Below are 17126 nucleotides of genomic sequence, written 5' to 3'. Positions count from 1 at the left end.
CTTGCATCAATGTTAAAATAGATTCAAACATAGTAACAATTCATACTACCTCTGTGGTAAATAGGTTATTTTTTACTGTGGAAGTACAAGTTCATTATTATCCTGAACTATTTTTGTTTTATCTCTGTCACTGTTGTTAAATGTACAGGAGCAAAGCCTGTATACAGTTTTTGTATCCTGCTACTTCAGACTGTGACAGGTCATCCATTAAACTGAGATACAAATTCAGTAAGGTCCTCCTCCCCTTCAAACTCTGCTTAAATGTGTAACATTTTCAAGTAAGAATCGTAAATGTACTCATTAGAGGTGTATAGTAAATATATGATTAGCCTGTATTGAAGAAATGGGTTGGGGAAGTGTGAGACCAAACAGTGTGTATAATAGGTAGATATAGGATGAAGTAAGTAGCTAGAGGTGAGCCTAAGAAACTAGATGTCCAAATAGACAGATCTGTGTCAAACAAAGACATGGACGACAGTACTGAACATGACACTTTTATTAGGCGAATTCAGAACTGATCTCTTCACACACATGACTTTTTAATAAACAAACGTCATTCATTTCAGTCAATGGAGGAAGAAACTTGTTATTTGAAGAAGCTCCTAATACTATTGAAGATCTAAATTTATATATATGATTTATACATAAGTGTGCAACTGTAAACTTGTACATAAGTGTTACTGTTTTCTGAATACCAGTATTATAATATTCCTTTGAAGTTACTGGAAAAATGGATTTCAGCGACTAAAAGAAAAACTTAGCTTAACAGACTATTTTACCACTTTGGTGATCATAGCTTGTAAGAGAAACAGAATTAAAATAAACATCGTATTAAGTAACTTTGCGGAGAATTTCTATAATGACTAGCTCGTAACTGCCATTGTTTTCTCTGTTTTGAGAGCGTACCATGTGTTCGATAACAGGTGATAGGATTAATTTTCACACTGTTGTCCAATTTGAGGGTGCTGACGAGCAACTGGATTGTGTCATTTTTTAATATATTTTGTATAGTAATGCTCGTAATTGTGGTATAGAACAAACTATCACAGTATTAAGAAGTTTTATGTAGTTGTGCACAGTATAAGTTCTAAACTACTATCGGATGTAATTGTTATGAGTTTTTGGTTATGTATTATAAATAACATGACCTTTTTTAACACAAGACGTTTAAACTAAATGACATCGTTTGTAAAAGTGCTCGTCTAAAATATTATATATAAACTAGTTTAATAAAAGTTGATTTACTTGTTTTTTGCATTTTATTAATAAATGCATTTTTCTTGACAGATATAATATCTGAATCCTGACTAGTATACCGAACAAAACTCCATGTTCTACTCTTAGACAACGTTGACCTTGAACTTGGAGGTAGTCGTGTTAACTGTGACCTAGCTGTAACATGGTGTGTGTGTATATGTGCATCAATTGTAAAATAACTCAAAAAATGTTATGGTGTATTCGTTCCTTGCACCTCCAACAGTGTTGTCATCTTTGGTTCTGTCACATGTGGCAAATAAACACTGATATATTATGTAAACAAAAACTTCACATTTCTTTGTACTCTAGTGGGTTTTCTATATTTTGGATTGCTATACTTTCATTAATATTATGATTTTGCGAACTAGAAATCTTAATTTTGTAACATTTGCTGGCCTCTTTGTTAACTTACACATATATTTTCATGAGGCTAATTTCTCTTTTTCACCTAAATTCTTAATAGCAGGACCTGGTCTCTCTCCAAAGTTGATAAGTTGGTTTCCCTGTTGCACTTCTTAACTGTAGTTTACAATTAATATCAGTTATTACCTTTTTATACACAGTTCGTGATGCCAAACCTCTGACTTATTTTGGTATTTTCAGTTTAAGAAAATAAATCCCTTCAAGTATAAGGTAAGAAAACCTACAATTAACAGTAAACTCGATCAAGACATAAAGGGAGTGATGTATAGTTAATAACTAAATTTCAAGTTGTTTGAGAAATAAAAGACTTTACATGTTTCGATAATGCAAAAACAGGCCCAGCATTGCCAGGTGGTTAAGGCACTTGACTCGTAATCTGAGGGTTGTGGGTTCGAATCCCCATCACACCAAACATGCCTGCCCTTTCAGCTATGGAGTGTTATAGGTGACAGTCAATCCCACTATTCGTTGGTAAAAGAGTTGACGGTGTATGGTGATAACTAGCTGCCTTCCCTCTGGTTTTACACTGCTTAAATTAGGGACATTTAGTGCAGGTAGCCTTTGTGTAGCTTTGCACGGAATTAAAAAAACAAACACAAAAACCATTTTTTATTCAGACACAACATGAAGAGTACATGCATCTGCTTAGAGAAGTGGGCAGTCTTCTCTCCTGGTTCACCGCTCTTCTTTGGTCCAGATTATTGTGCATAACGAATTCAACAGAGATTCATATCGATAGATGGTGAACTGTTGTAGATTCTGGCTTACTACCACACTGATATATGTGGAAAAGTGCCATTTAGAGTCTGAAACACGGAATTATATAAACAGTTATTTACGTTTTTCTGACTGCTCAATATGTTTAGAAGATTACTTTCAAAAGTAGCTCTTTTAACTTAATTAGTACAAGTGGAATCTTCCAGTAACAAATGGTTTATTCTATCAGATTGTAACTAAAATCCATTTTGTTATTGGCTGTCACAGAACGTATTGGTTTAGCATGGCCGGTAGGTAAGGCATTCAAGGTGTAATCCGAGGGTCGCGGGTTTAAATCCCCATCGCACCAAACATGATCGCCCTTTAAACCTTGGGGGCGTTATATGTGACGTTCAGTTCCACTCTTCATTGGTAAAAGAGTAACCCAAGAGTTGGCGGTGGACGGTGATGACTAGCTACCTTCTCTCTTGTCTTACACTTCTAAATTAGGGACACCTAGCATAAATAGCTATCATGTAGCTTTGCACAAAATTTCAAAAGAAACAATGTATTTTGTTGTCTTTTGTAAAATCATCCAAGACAATTAACTTTAGGTGTATAGAGACAAACCATGTAACTAGGACTCTTCACTAGCAGCATCACACCAGTGTTTCCTTTCCATTAATGTTTTCTTACCTTAACTCACTTTTTCATATGTTTTATCTAACTATTGGAGTTTTCTCAACATATTAAGTATGCAAGCTGTGAATTCATGCCCCTGAAGGTCACAATTGGAATGTCGCAGACAGCTCTTACCCATGGACCTCAGCTTGCATCTTCCCTGTGTGGTATTGCTGTTCATGAGTTTCTGCCCACACTTTCTTATAGCATTTTTTCTCTGCCATTTTTTCTGTACAGTACTTTTATATGTTATCAAATTAGCAAGTTTCATGAAAACCTCAATATACTTATTATTTGTATTCTGCAAGTACTTCAGTAGTTTACAATGCAAGAGCTTCCATCATAAGGTGTTTGTGTCCAAAGCACATGACCTTTCCTTAAATTCCTTCTTATAAATGATCTAGTTTATGTCAATGGGAGTTTCTCATTATCTGTTTTGAGAGTCTGATTACAGAGCATTGCAGTTTAGACATTTTTCCTACGTTACTTGGTAGAAAATGGAACATGATTCATTATGGTTATCAAGGTATACATACACTTCGATGAGTGTCACTAAGTACTGTCATTACTAACTTGGTGAATTTCTTTTCTGTAGATTTAACTTCATACAGTTGGTCTTTCTTTTATTGTTATGTTGTGTCATATATATATATATATATATATATATATATATATATATATCAAAATGAATGCCCAATCAGATCAAATATCAGAACATTTTTACAATTCACCTTAGCAGCTAGATACTTTTATAGAATTTTGGGTTAGCAAATAGTTAGTGAAGATTAAAGAACAGTTTTAAATGTGTTATTAGATACAGAATTCCTTAAAATATATTTTGTGCTGGTCTGGATATTGAATTTTTAGATACAAATATACTGTTGTAACAACTTCTATCACTTTGATGGATTAATTTTATAACAAGTTAAAAATAATTGCGATCTAATAGGATACCTGTATCCACACATGATCACACTTCCAGGTGTGGGGACATTACAAGGTTATAAAACAATCCCACTATTCATTGGTGAAGAATAGCTGTAGAATGTATTGTTGGCAGTATTAACTAGCTGCTTTGGAAAATAGGATCCACTAGTAAAGATATCTCAAAAAGTTTTGCACAAAATTTAACAAAACAACCAGTCCACTTAGCAATAATGAAACCATATCATTTCTTCAATTGAAACTTGTAAGTAAAATTTAAAAATCACTTACTTGAAAATTGTAAATTTTGCTGGAAAAGAAATTCAAAATTGACAATACTGGACTGAGTGAGTAGTTCATATTTTGTTTGGAAAGTCACTGTCCACTTGTATATTTATTAACAGAGATGTTTCAATATAGAATACAGGAGGTAAATATGAATGACAATTATAAACTGTGACCCCGTTGGCAACAATACAGGCTTGGATCCTTCTTATTTTGTTTCTAATCACCGCTATCATTTGCTGGCTTGAAATAGACTGAATGAATGCTGTTATCGCTGCTTTCAAAACTGCACAGTGACTTACCGAACACCCTCTACTTTTCCAAATATGTGGAAAATTTGGAATATTGCATCACATCCAGGCTCACTGAAAATTTATAAATGCCATACATACTCGTTACATTATATTGGAATTCACTCAAGGAAACAATAAAAGATTCTAAATTAAAATATTAAAAACGTGAAGTCCTGCATTGCGAGATCTCCTGAACAATACTGATAAAAACTACACTTTACAATTAGCATCAATTGGTGTGGTTTGAATTTCGCGCAAAGCTACACATGGCTATCTGCGCAAGCCATCCCTAATTTGGCAGTGTGGAGGAACTAGAAGGAAGGCAACTAGTCATCACCACCCGCCGTCAACTCTTGGGCTACTCTTTTACCAACGAATAGTGGAAATAACTGTCACATTATAACGCCCCCACGGTTGAAAGGGCGAGCATGTTTGGTGCGATGGGGATTCGAACCTGTGACCCTCAGATAACGAGTCGAACGCCTTAACCCACCTGGCCATGCTGAGCCAGCATTGATATTCATACATTTAACATTACAAATATTGAATAAATTGTTAGATATACAAAACAAAATACAATCTTAATTTTGATGAATAAAACAAATTATTTACTGTGTCTGAACTCTTTATTTACCAAATCATTTTAGTGAATTTCTTTTCCATAGATTTAACTTAACTTCGTTTGCCTTCAGTCACAACTGGTTGCAGTGTATACCTTACATAAAGAGTTGCCTACTCAGCCCCGTTTGTAAAAGTCTATCACTATTAAATATATAGGGGCCTGGCATGGTCTAGCGCGTTAAGGCGTGCGCTTCGTAATCTCAGGGTCGCGGGTTCGTGCCCGAGTCGCGCCAAACATGCCCGCCCTCCCAGCCGTAGGGTCGTTATAATGTGACGGTCAATCCCACTTTTCGTTGGTAAAAGAGTACCCCAAGAGTTGGCGGTGGGTGGTGATGACTAGCTGCCTTCCCTCTAGTTTTACACTGCTAAATTAGGGACGGCTAGCACAGATAGCCCTCGAGTAGCTTTGTGCGAAATTCCAAAAAAAAACATTAAATATATTACATGTTTAAATATCTATTAGTTGTATGCAGATATTTCGTATCACGTTTTCTAACTGCTTTTAATGATATCGAAAACTTCAAAACTTTATTCAGTTAAGTTCTATGTAGTTTTAGCATAAATTTATGATTCGAGAAACCAATGAAGTTGCTCTTCTGTAGTTGTCTTTGTATCTTTTATTCTATATAGCAAGTAATATTTACTATGCCCCAGGGGATGTTGAGTACGTCCTGGTCAAAAAGGTCAACCATTACAAAGTCCTTTGCTAGTTGAATGGATAATATCTGTATGTTACAACCAGTGAATGCTGTGAGGGAGAATGGCCAGTCACGATCTGTGTTGTCATAAACATAACAACATTGAGTTTTTTTGAAGCTGTGACAAAGGTAAATACTGTTTCACTCCTCTTAGTTGAAGTTTGTACTATAATGGCGTCAGTATTTCCATGGTGGTTTTGAGTACTGTAGAAAAAGGTTTTATATGCAATTAAATATAGCCATTGATTACATATTGAGTTCATCATCATCGTTCATTGAATCACTGTCTGTACGTGCGTAACGACATGAACTTTATAATTACTAACAAAGTGTTTGTTTGTTTTTGAACTTTGCGCAGAGCTACACGAGAACTATCTGCGCTAGCTGTTCCTAATTTAGCTCTTTGAGACAAAAGGGAAGGCAACTAGTCATCACCACCCACCGCCAACTCTTGGGCTACTTTTTTGCCAACGAATAGTGGGATTGACCGTAACTTATAACGTTCCCATGGCTGAAAGGACGATCATGTTTGGTGTGAAAGGGATTCGAACTTGCGATTTTCAGATTACAAGTAGAGTGCCTTAACCACATAGCCATGATGGGCCAACAAAGTGAAGTCAGTGTCTAAATTGTGTGCTTGTGATTTCCTGATAGTGTCTTAACACTAGACAACCTTTAAAGTTTTATGCAATTTCGTATTTTAAATAATAGTAATGTTAGACAGTAAATAGCTCTTTTGTTATATATATATAATTATTGGGCAATACAAGTAAATAATAGGTTATAATAATATCTCATTCAAATAATATATATATTTTACTTGTGAAAGTGAAAAAGTTAGTGCCCCACAGAACATTCTCTGAAAGAAGCTATGAACAGTTTAGAAATTTATTACCAGTTCCACAAGAATTGTGTATACAAAGAAATTAGGAGGTGTGTTTGCCAGTGATCACTTCCTAAGAGCGTTACAGTCTCAAAAAGTTATGCAATTCTATTCATCAAGAAAACGTTCAATAGAAAATTGATAGATGAACAATGTGCCATTCATCTATTATTTTTGTTGCAACAGATTGTATTATTACAGATGCTAAAATATTCAAAATAATGGTTTTAACAATTAAATGTAGACATGATCACATGTTGAAGTATATTAACACTGAAAGAGCATGTTTATTAAAATCCTATGGATAGTCATTAAAATAATGGTTTAGCATAATTAAATATAGACATTGATCATATATGAAAGTGTAGTGTTCGTCCTTGTAAAACTCGTGTAAAATAAAACTATAAATTATCTTGTGTGTAGTGAAGTATTTTGTCGAATTATAGCACAAAGTCAAAATGGTCAATAATCTTTAATTATTGCATGATATTTAATAAATGTGTTGATAACGTAATAATTGCATACTTAGACGCATTTAAAACAATTTGCTTTAGTGACATAATGTATGTGAGAAACACCATCTACCTTTGTAAAGCGTGTAAACGAATTATTTTGAAGGTTATATAGATATATTAATGTATTCAAGCTAGTGAAAGTGTACGTTATAATTAACGCACAATATTTAATCAACGTTTTGTTCTTAACTGTTTACATATAAATAGTCAGGAAGTATAATTAACGAATTAATTAATTAATTATATCTATGGTTATAGGCATGTTGATCAAACTAGTGCTGGCCTCACTTGGTGGAATTATGACGTCATGACTGCCTATCATGATGGATCAGAAATGTCCTCTGGCGACAGTTTGTGAAACTATGACGACACCATCCTTTATGACATTATTATATCCCACTCCCTAAGTGATGTAATCAGCACGTATGTCTGAAGTGCAGGGATAACTACAAGCATATAACCAAATAAACATTACTGGAGATCGCAATGTAATCTTATACAATTTATTTAATGAGCGAGCTGTCTCATATATGTTTGTTTCTCATTACTGGAAGTGCTCCTAAATTAGTCTTTGGCTCTTGGTAACAGAATAGTCCCAAGAGTTGGCAGTGAATGATGATAACTAGTCTTTTACTAAATTAGAGGGCCAGATGGGTTAAGGCGTTCTACTCGTAATCTGAGGGTCGCTGGTTCGAATCCCCGTCGCAACAAACATGCTCGCCCTTTCAGCCGTGGGGTGATATAATGTGATAATCAATCCCACTATTCGTTGGTAAAAGAGTAGCCCAAGGGTTGGCGGTGGGTGGTGATGACTAGCTGCCTTCCCTCTAATCTTACAATGCTAAATTAGGAAGGCTGGCACAGCTAGTCCTCTGTAGCTTTGCGCGAAATTAAAAAAAAAAAAAACAAATAAAACTAATTAAACAGCGTGGATATCCCTTGTGTTGCGTTGCACAAAATTCAAACCAAACCTTAGTACAGTTAGTATTTATCACTTTTATTTATGCGTTATTGAATCTTAAGTGATACACTGTTAGAATAGGTTAAAAATAGCGTACTGACAAGGGTTTGTGCGGCAAACTTCTTGTACATTCTGGATTACTACCATCTTCTGGAGTCATATCGTGTCCTGGTAGCAGTTTCATAAATATGTAGAAGTACCGCTTAGACTCAGAAACACGGAATTATATACACAATATTTTGTTTTTCCCACTGTTTAGCAGATCTAATTTTTAAAAAGTATTTATTCTTAACTTTTAGATCAGTCATTCTGTTGTGAGTTGTTGTTCGGTCGGTTCTTTTGAATTATTTAGTAAGACCAATGCCAAGTTTAGTTTACATTATAATAATGAAGTAATTTAATTTTTCACTAATGTTTTCTACAACCTACATGCACTTCTAGGCCTCACTTGAGAAACAGCATTTCAACAAAAATCCAGAAACTGTTGTAATTACAACTCAGTTACCCCCCCCCAGTGGCTCAGCGGTATGTCTGCGGACTTACAACGCTAAAAACCGGGTTTCCATACCCGTGGTGAGCAGAGCACAGATAGCCCATTGTGTAGCTTTGTGCTTAATTCAAAACAACAACTAACTCAGTTACAAACTTGCTTGCAGAAATTCCTCTCTGATCAACTCATAACAAACACACATGACTATCTCACTCTTTAGTGTGCTAATTGAAACACAGAAGTGAATAACTCATTGACTGGCACTGAACTGATTTACTCATTAATTTCATAAAAAAATTCTAATAACTCGCATAGTAATTTTTATGTCATTATTCCTTTTCTGCTTAGTAAACATAACTTTTAAGATTTTAAGTAAACATAAGCTTTTTAACTTCAATGACACTTCCAGGAAATATCGGGAAACGCACCCTTTAGCAACAAATGTGTAAATTAAAGTATTAAAAATGAAGCTAACAACAAGTTCATATTTTGTGAAAAACGTATTTGCCTAAAAGCAATTTGCTCTACTTACGTGACTGCTCATTCTCACTCAAACAAAGGTAAAAGTGTAGTTTTAAAATATTACCTAATCTACCCTTGAATGACACTTCTGTTAACATCCTTGCACAATGTACGTATAGTATCCCATCTGTAACAGATTTACTATTATATATTTATTTTAATATTGATGTTAGTTTTAGTTAAATATGTGTAGCTTATATTGTTAAATGAGTACTGTGAAATACCCACCTATTCACTAAAATTGTAGAAGATTCTCAACTACAGGAATCAACAATGTATGTTTGTAAATACTAGTGACTGCCAGTATTGTTGCCAACTGAACTTTCGAGAAACTCGCTTAACGTTTATAAACTGATGCGCCAAGTGACAGTGTATATAGCTGGTTTGCTACAGTTGGTATGCTATAAACCTTGAAAGCTATAACTGTCATTTATGCTGTAATAACTAGTGCAACCAATTATTATTTTTAACCAAAAGGAAGTTTTCGCTAGTAAAGTTTAATCAACACTACAGCCAACCAGTTTTAACCAGAACTTAACTATCATTTACAAGGTGTAATTGTTTGTTGTGAATTTCGCGCAAAGTTACTTGAGGGCAATTCTTTTACCAACGAATAGTGGAATTGAGTGTAACACTATAACGTCCCTACGGCTGAAAGGATGACCATATTTGGTGTGATAGGGATTCGATCCCGCGACCCTCAGATTATGAGTCGAGTACCTTAACCACCTTGCCATGCCGAGCCAGTTGTAACGTATTTACCGTTGTACATTTATTTTAGTACCGACGCTTGTTTCTGTATAATTTTTAACTCTGCATCTAATGTGTATCTTTAACTGTGTATTGCCCAAGTCCCAATTGTTCTCGAAATTTGTAGAGAATTCTTGAAAGCTAGAATCAACAATATTTTGTTTACGAAAGCGTTAGAATATTGTTGAAACGTTGAAAATCTTGTATGATTCTTATATAAAAACCTACTCGTCAAGAGACAAAAAGTATTATTATCAGTGGATAGCTACAGTCAACTTACTATAGGCCTTCAAAGCTATAATTGTGAACAACGCTTATTAATTCTAAAGCTACAGAACTGGACCGGGAACTTTTGCATATTTTGAACATTACAAATTTTCAACCTCAGCGAATTACTTCGTACGTTAGAATTGCTACGCGACAGTAAATGTCTTCACCAGTAAGAAGTGAACTTGAAAACGATTTGAGGCCAATCAAGAAACGACAGACAGTTAGCTTAAGCGAGGTGTGACAATATCAAATCAAAATTAATAAGCTCGTCGTGGACCTGAATCATCGACAAAATATTTACTTCCAGATCGAATACAAGATTCGGTTTTGTCTGTATGTTTGTAAAACTTGTATATAAGCCATAATTTGTAATAACTATGAGTAACAACTTATTATAAGTTGTATTTTTGTTTGTACATTAAAATAAATTTGTGTTAAAAAAATTGTGTATCAATCTTGTTAGCAAATAACATAAATTTCATACATGTTAAGATTTATTAATTTCTAGATTCAAATTTCCGGTTATGTGAAATCGTAGTGCATTAACATGCGTAGCATAATAAATCGGAGTCTTGTCCGAAATTAATTATAATATATAGCAAAGCTTTTTAATCTGGAAACTACAAACACTTGATCAGAAACGTTTGTAGATTTCAGACATGACAAACCATTTAACTTCAGCAGATTAATATTAGAAGTTAGTATCTTTATAAAAACAGTAGACAAGTTCAGCGATAAAATAACTCTCATGTCATATGTGAAGAGCTAGCTATCTGTCCGTTAACTGAACTGCACAAATATCAACTTGAAATTACTTTGCTTATCGTAAACCGTCGACAAAATATTCAATTCCAGACCAAATATAACGTTCTCTATTGCTTGTAAAACTTTTGTATGTAAATTATTATTTGTAATAACTGTTATTATAAATTGTATTATTATTTATATATTAAAATACATTTGTATTAAAAAAGAAACTGTGTGTAAGTATTGATGATAATGTCATAAATTTTATACGTATTATCACTTATTTAACTTCTAAATCGAAATTGCAATTTAATTCAACATTAAGACTATTTCAAATTAGAAAAGCCGACCCGGCATGGCCAGGTGGTTAATGCACTCGACTCGTAATCTGAGGGTCTCAGGTTCTAATCCCCGTCACACCAAACATGCTCGCCCTTTCAGCCGTGGGTCGTTATAATGTGACGGTCAATCCCACTATTCGTTGGTAAAAGAGTAGCCCAAGAGTTGGCGGTGGGTGGTGATGACTAGCTGCCTTCCCTCTAGTCTTACACTGCTAAATTAGGGACGGCTAGCACAGATAGCCCTCGAGTAGCTTTGTGCGAAATTCAAAAACAAAAACATTTCTATTTTCTTGTAATATTACAATATTTACTCTGACCTTATCATTTTTTTCGTATACGTACAAGTTTTAGGACAATAGTTGCCGCGAAAACCAGCAGGTTGATTTTGTTATAGCTGCATTTGTTCCTTTGTTATTATAGAGTGTGTAATACTTGCTCTGTCAGTAAATGAAGGAGATGCGTTACGTATCATAATTGATTTCGGATGAGCCTCCAATTTATTATGTTGAATATTATAATTTGATTGGTTTGTTTTAAATTTCGCGCAAAGCTACATGAGAATTATCAGCGTTAGCCGTCCCTAATTTAGCAGTGTAAGATTAAAGGGAAGTTAACTACTCATCACCACCCACCGCCAACTCTTGGGCTACTCTTTTACCAACGAATAGTGGGATTGACCGTAACATTATAACGCCCACACGGCTGGGAGGGCGAGCATTTTTGGCGCGAACCCGCGACCCTCGGATTACGAGTCGCACGCCTTACGCGCTTGGCCATGCCGGGCCAAATAGAAATGCATGACACTGATGCAGCATACAACAGTTATAATTAAAGAAATTTGGTAAGTGGCAATTAGAAATCAACATGGAACAAGACGTACTTTTAATCCATAAAAAGATTATTATATATCGTGGAATCACCCCATTTCTTTGTGGTTCAGTAACAAGTTTACGGTCTTACAACATTACGGGTTCGAATCCCTGTCACACCAAACATGCCGTGGAAGCGTTTTAATGTTTCGATCAATTCCACTATTCATTGGTAAAAAAATATCCCAAGAATTGGAGGTGGGTGGTGATGACTAGCTAGCTGCCTTCCCTCTTATCTTACACTGCTGAATTAGGAACGGCTAACGCAGATAGCCCTCATGTAACTTTGCGCGAAATTCAAAAACAAACAAACAAAAAACAAACAGCGTTAAATTCGGGGCTCGATTCTCCATGGTGGACAGAGCGTTTATAGCCATTTTGTTGTTTCATATTAATAAAATAATAACGCTTATAATTTATTCTTCATTATAATTGTATGGCTGTAAATCATGGTGACAAATGCTACTCGTTTCGATTTTTCTTATCTACTACAAGGCGCACATAAAGATTTTCTTAAATGAAATTTATATAAAAAAAAAAGAAACAACAAAAATATTGCTACAGCGTTAAATGTCACTTAATATTCAACATTTCACCATAGGATAAATTTTTTCTAACATTCAGTGATTCCTGTTAGTAAAAGCCTCGTAACTTAGTTGACTCGATTTTCACTTGACCTTGAATTGTATCCCTAGTCACGTGATACTGGCGACTGAATATTTACAGAATAACTAAATTTAGCACAGTGACGGAATATATGTAGTTACGTTGTGTTGAAAACAAGTTCATAAGTTTTAAGTTTATATAAGCGAAAAAGAAAAAGTTAAATTACAAGTGAAGATGGGTGAGATAATTTGAAATGTTTACTCATTAATCAGACTAATGTTGTTAGTTGTAGTAATATAACTTGTAAATTTATTACATAGTGTACTTCGTTTTCGATAGAAGTCTTTGTAAACAACCTTAACATTACACTGAACTGTATTATTCTCTCGAAAGTAACAGTGGAACGAGATATTTAGAAATAATGATACAGCTTTCTCAACCACGTGTTGTGTGAAGGCCAGCATATATATGGAATAAATAAATAAAATATTGCCGTGAAAGATAAATTCACATAGCAACATCACGTGATTTTTCGTGTGTTTGATTCTCGTATATAGACTTTTTTTACTTTGAACAGCTATTGAGTTGTAACAAATTACATAAAATCATGTGATCCTCTTAGTAAGAGCCAAGTGTATTCAAATTTTCATTTGTCTCTGACATTGAAGTATTATTCTGGTCACAAAATATAGGGGGCTAGCAATTCATTGTATTACCAGATTTAAGTCAGTGACAAAATAGTCGTATTAGATTATGCAAATACATTATTGAAAGCAAAGTCTACTCAATAAATCGAATGTTTTTTATAAGTGAAAAAGTAGAAAGTAAAATTTATAAGTGAAGATGGGTAAGATACTGTTTAGTGTTTAATTGGTAATCAGACTTATATACCTTGCAATTGTTAAGACGTTACCTGTTATGCCACGTTTTGTGTAGACATCTTTCTTACAACTTACAAATGGGTATTCTGAATTGTTAGTTATAACGCAGCAAAATGCAACTAAAAACTTTCTTCTTCTTTTCACTTCTGTAACTTCGAAGTGTAAATATGACAAATAATTTCTAGAGAATGAATCACTTTGGCGTAATGAATTTTATTATTTTAAAAGTTAAAAGAAATATAGCGATAAGGTAATTGAGACTAACTTATTTTACAAAGGACTTGGTGTGGCAGTTTTTCTGATGATGGATAGCTAAATAACCCATTCTTTTTAAGATGTCTGGAGGGATCTAATAAACTAATGGGTTATTAGTTTCATTTTTCTTCTAAGAAAGTTACTGGGATCTGTTATCAGAAGTAAAAGGCCTTATATTTTTTAATTATTAAAATTGGTTGTTCAAAAAATTACTCTAGAAAAGGTTTTTTTTGTTCTTGTTGTTTTACCTTGTTTTTGAAATAGTGCGTTTTTAGATCATAGCAACTTTGTTTTATTTCTCAAAAAGAGAGTCAAAGGCAACCTGCAGGGTCGCCTGTTTTAAGTGCTTACACCTCTGTATATGAGTGTGTTATCTGTCAGTCAGTAAACACTAAAGTGACATCGTGTAGGGATGTGTAACATTTCAGTATATACTTTTATGATGTCAGTAAGACATGTACATGGCATAAATTGTAAGAAGAATCATGCACTCACAAGGCAACAATGCAGCATGACTTGTGAATGTCAAAAGCAATAAATAAAAATATTTGTTAGTCTTGATTTTATCTGCTCTTGAAACATAATGCTTTCAGTAACCCTATGGAACTTGTTCAGAAAGATTGATAATGTTACTTGTAAGTGATTGATTAGTAAAATGGATGTATATGAGATTAGTGGAGAAATTCCAAAGTGGATAAGAAGAGAATGATGATAAGGGGAGAACACATCTTAAAAGTCTTAAAATCGTTATTCTTCAATGTTTGTGTTAATAATTTGGATAATGATATAGGCAGTAGTGTGTATAAATTTGCTAATATTACTAAAATGCTGGAAATAATTAATTTGGTTGTGAAACACTGTGGAGTTATACTGTTAGTTATTCTTACTTGATGTTATAGAGGGAGTTTTAGACTTTTTTTTTCTGAGGGGGTACAAATGAATTGAGGGGATATATGCTTGAGGTTTATAAAAAAAATTATTAGAACTGAGTTTTCTTATGGAATTGACTGTTAGAGAAGTTAAATTAAAAAGATTGAGAATACAATTTTAAATATATTTTTAGTAGGTTTAAGCATCAACATTAGACCTGGGTGGTCTATTTAATTAACAATGAGCAGTGGTTAAATCAATCATGTAAACTAATCATTTAATCAAAATTACTTTCTAATTACTGTTTTCACTTGTTTCAACTATTAATCAATATTAGCATTTCTGATTTATTTTCAAAACAAGACCCAAAACTCAAGTATGTTTGAATAAGTGATTATTCTTCTTCAGGATTATTTCTGATTGTTACTGTTCATCATTATCCCAGTAGTTGATTACTTAAAATTATAATTCATTTATTGTCAAAACAATCAAATAATAAAAAATTGGGATTTCCAGTTTTTACTGTTTCTTTTCATTATTTTAATTATTATTTATTAAAAAAAATTGAGATATTGTTATAAAACTTCCTAACCCTGCCTTTCGTGATGGCAAGAATCCCACTTGAAGTAAAAATGTATTCTCAAGATGGTTGATATAGTATTAAAACTTTAATTAATATAAAGTACAGAACAATATTTCAACCTTCTTAATCTGCCTTTGTTGTGGAAAAGCTATCTCTCTCTGTTACTAATGTTTAACCACCCAATATTTGAAGGTTGGCAACAAAAGTAAAACACTTTGGAGGACTTGTACTTACCAGAATGGAAGAGCACTGAACTAATTGATTAATGGGGCTATTGCTTTATAGATGAGCAAATATTGCTAGTTACTCAGCTTTGATCAAAAGACCAGATAAAAACTTGTTTTTGATTTTTGTTTTCTTGCTTTGTCATTTCACAATGCATGACTTGCTATTTCAGTAAAATGGGTATTATTTTTTAGCCTTGGGCTGAGTGTGGTCTAATTAGCATATCAGACTTCAGGTTCAGGGGTTCATTATTTCACATTTAGTTACTGTAACTGAAAGATAAATTTTTTAAAAAATGTCCTCTTATCTTTGATGCCTTGGGTGCATTAAAGTTAAAAAACTTTTATTTCAATATTAATTCATATGGTTTTTTTCTGTTCTTCTTAAACATATGATAAAAGAAATTATAATAAAATGATCACACGAAAAACTAGTATGCTTAGGTTACTGTTGAAAATTTTGAGCATAGTGTCACCTAAGGGCATGATTGCACTACACTGTCTTCAAAAGGCATTACCAGGTTTGCCAAGTATAATTTATTATAATGAAATCTTATGTACAGTATACAAGATATAATTTAATAAATGTGGGCAATTTTTTACATTTAAAATAATACAATTCAATCAAGATATATATACCTGTATAAAATTCAAGTGGTCAATTATAGAAAAACTTATAATTTTTTTGTTACTTAATTGCAGGAAATCTAGATATGTATAATATTTGTAGGAATCCTTTTTACTATTACTTTTTACTATACTATGCATTTATTTAATTGCAGGAAAAAGTTTCACAGCCAGTTTCAGAATTGAAAATTTAATGAAATATTCTCTGTTTGTTTCCAAGTATCTACCAGTATTTTGATAATTTACTTCATTTATTTACAAAAAAATCACCAAAAATCCTTTAAATTTCTTTAATACAACTTAATAAAAAAAAAAAAAAACAGCCTGCACCAAAAACCACATAAATTCCATTCTGCTATCAAGAATAACTAACACTGGAGGGGGAGTGGTAAATAATTAAAATTGTAGCCATCGATCAAATGAGTGTGTTAAAAATTGCACACAGAGAAACTGATACCAATGCTGAATTACATCACAAACAAGTTGGTAGGAGTGTTTTTAAATACAATTTGTGTTGAAGTTATTAACAACATAAATTTAGCAATTTCTTTACAAAAAAAAATGTAGGTGGGTTCAGATATACATCTTGCTGGGAGAATTTTCCTTCATCATTCAAGCAGTATTAGAATGTAGTAGCCTGGGAGTTAGGGGTGGGCTCTGCTTCCCTCTAGTTGTTTGGCTCAGAAGTTAATGTATTTTTGAGATGTATGTTATTCAAACAATGAATTTTGTAGCTTTTACATATTTTGATTTAACAATAGTGAACATCAACAGCCTGAGAACTGTTGGTATTTGCAGAAATTAAATAAAGAATATACAAATACTGATTATCAAGTGAAGCAACATGCTGTTGT

General features: G+C 33.4%; 1 protein-coding gene across 11 annotated transcripts in view; it reads left to right on the top strand.

Moving 5' to 3' along the window:
- The window catches only part of LOC143255221 (mitochondrial glycine transporter-like), a 36689-nt gene that overhangs the window by 3128 nt on the left and 16435 nt on the right, over positions 1-17126 (top strand). For 4 of the 11 annotated variants that reach the window (XM_076510542.1, XM_076510541.1, XM_076510535.1 and 1 more), the window contains 2 exons: positions 1288-1402; positions 5811-6007. The gene's annotated coding sequence lies outside the window, so the exon portion shown is untranslated. Of the gene's footprint in view, positions 1-1287; positions 1403-5810; positions 6008-12915; positions 13071-13528; positions 13680-17126 lie in introns of those variants that run through there. The other 7 variants (XM_076510543.1, XM_076510536.1, XM_076510538.1 and 4 more) reach the window with 4 other exon arrangements.

Source organism: Tachypleus tridentatus, chromosome 7 (assembly GCF_004210375.1).
Source record: "Tachypleus tridentatus isolate NWPU-2018 chromosome 7, ASM421037v1, whole genome shotgun sequence".
Lineage (NCBI taxonomy): Eukaryota > Metazoa > Arthropoda > Merostomata > Xiphosura > Limulidae > Tachypleus > Tachypleus tridentatus.
The sequence above is the reverse complement of the archived record's forward strand: the minus strand, read 5'-3'. Positions and strand labels throughout refer to the sequence as shown.